We start from the raw sequence: 2,927 nt of genomic DNA on the forward strand, positions 1-2,927 counted from the left end.
CTTCGTCAACCTCTGATGGGTCGACACACAGTGGGTATCCTACTCTACGATCTGGCTAGCTAGCAATGATATTGTGCTCATAACATACGTAACCATCCAGGTTCTGTTACTATATAATACTTTTCACATAATATATTTATGTTCATAAATAAATATGGCTTTTACATATTTTCTGAATATAAGTTGTCATTTCATAATTTATGAATAAATTGTCATATTAAAATTGATCATGGCATCTACGCCAGCTTATCATATCACAACATCTGTGCCAACTATCATTATACAGAATCTGCGTCGGCTATCATTACATGGTATCTGTGCCGGCTGTATTATTATAATATACTCTAAATATCTTAGCTTCTGATCTATTTATTATTTTTCTAAAAATTACTGTAAAATCATACTTGTTCTATGAAATAATAATATATTTTGACATATTGTATTTACATTAAACTTGTACTCATGTCACATAAGTAAGTTCTACTCCATATTATACTATAACATGCTATAAAATTTTTTTTCTCTATTCAATACCAATATTCCCAAAAACTACATTAATTCATAAATAAATTTCTAAAATTACCTGACTTAATCTATTCCCTTACATGTTTCCTGTTGAGCCTGCTGAAACTCTAAATCTACGCCCCACAACGTTCAAAGCTCAAAACCGTGAAATTATATTTTTCCCAAATTAATCAACTCAATCTCTAGAATATTATCATTTAATATTCCTTAGGCCCCAAATACTCAAATTTTACAATTAAAATTAATATTTAACATCCTCACCTTAGTTTTGGAGTGATGCCCCAGAACCCCAAACTGAAGGTAGGGTCGTAGGGTTGGGTGAGAGAGAGAGAGAGAGAGAGAGAGTTTTGTTTTTAATTTACAAATGAAGCTCATAGGGTTCTTTATAACCTCATCACTGCTAGACAAAACCATCGACGGTTTTCTAGGTATCATAAAAACCTTCGACGGTTTGATCTTTAACCAAACCTTTTTAACCATTTACCCTATTACCTTGCCGTCGTAAAAAGAAAACCGTCGTCAGTTTTCTGTGCCCCTCTCCAAACCATCGACAGTTTGGGCTTTCCAAACTGAATTTCTTTATTTTCCTTATTTATTTAAATTATTATATTTTCTGTGCCTCTACACCACCATTGAACAATGGCTTGTCACTTCAAATGCCAAGAGTCTTTACAGAAATCATCTCCATTCGGTGGATCTGATTTTGGGTAAAATTCTTGATATTTCCTTTTTCACAGAAAATTTTCCCCACATTCTATCCATGTTCAGTGATCTAGGTTGGCAAAAATTTGTTACTTATCAAGCCAAAGGCCACTTCCCTAAACTTTTGAAAACTTTATATGCAAATTTGGTTAAAGGAGACTCCATAATTACTACTGAAGTAATGGGCAAGTCAATTGCTCTTACACCTGAAACCCTAGCCACTATCTTCAAAATAAGCCAAGGAGATTTCAAATGTCCTCACTTTGGATTATCATGGATAATGGAACAAGGATTTACTCCCGAAGAACTTCTTCCATTAATCATGGTTAACGAATTTCGTTTGAAAATCCTCCATTATACAAACATCTAAACCTCCAAGCCCAGATACTCTAAAAGATCATCACATATAATATCCTCTCTCAGGCTAGTTCTCATGCTTATATCTCGTACCTAGACTGCTTTATGCTATGGTGTTTGCTCAAAGGCAAGAAACTTGATTTATCAAGCTTAGTTTTTAAGTAGATGATATCTCGTATTGAGGCTTGCAGGGTCATTCTTCCTTATGGAGGAACTTTGAATATGATCTTCGCTCATCTGCATGTTTCCTCACCTACCGATTTCTTTGTCAAACGTGTTGACTCTAAGAGTCCAATCCTATTTTGCTAATAACAAATCACTTGGTATTTGATCTAAGCACTAAGATTGTGAACAGAAACAATATTTAGCATGCACGAAAGGATAGAAAGTCATGGAAGCCATGAAGACTAACACACATATATATATATATATATATATCTTGGCAAAATCCATGGAACTAAAAGAGTTGAAGAATGAAGATACAAGCAGTAAGTTCAAGATTGTCATAGGAATGGGTATTTAGAACTGAATGTATTTACATATTTCATATGATTTAATTTGAGGCTCAAAATATACCGTAGACCGACCTTAGGACTCATGCATCTCATGAACATCTTTAGGGGATATTTATGGACTTAGAGATTGTTTCTGAAACCCTAAAAAATATTTTATAAAAGAGTAAAGAAAGAGTGCAAAATAGATTTTTGAAACTAAAAATAAAAATCCAGAAAATGCACTGTTTAGAAAACCGAACTCCTTGTTCAGTCGTCTGAAGTGTCAACTTCAGAAGACCAAGGTTAAGCTCAGTCATCTGAAGAATTTCTTCAGAAGACTGAAGATTAAGTTCAGTCATCTGAAGAATTATTGGAGAAACATAGAAACAAGCAGAAGCACACCAGAAGACTGAACCCTGACTTCAGTCGTCTGAGCCCGCAACTTCAGAAGACTGAACTCCAACTTCAGTCGCCTGACCCTGTGTCCAGGTTCTATTTTTTGAAACTCTAAGGAGCTTCAGTCGTCTGAGCTCTAACCCTCAATCATCTAAACTTACGGGAAGATTAAAATTTTGATTTTTTAATGAGAGAACACGCGAGTTATTTCTTCATCAAGTTGAACCAACGGTTAGAAATCATCCTAAGGTCTAGGTTACCTATATAATCAACATCTAAACCTTTGTGCCCCCAAGAAGTGAGAAGAAAAAGAACCTTTGGCATAGGATTAAGCATATTGTATGATTAGCACAACTTGGGAGAATACACTGCTGAAATTTTTGCTTGGGATTTCAAAGTTTATACGAAATATATGAGTTAAGGCTATCTTGATATTCAAAAGGCAATCTAGCT

The sequence above is a fragment of the Malania oleifera genome, chromosome 6 (assembly GCF_029873635.1).
Source record: "Malania oleifera isolate guangnan ecotype guangnan chromosome 6, ASM2987363v1, whole genome shotgun sequence".
In the NCBI taxonomy this organism is placed as follows: Eukaryota; Viridiplantae; Streptophyta; class Magnoliopsida; order Santalales; family Ximeniaceae; genus Malania; species Malania oleifera.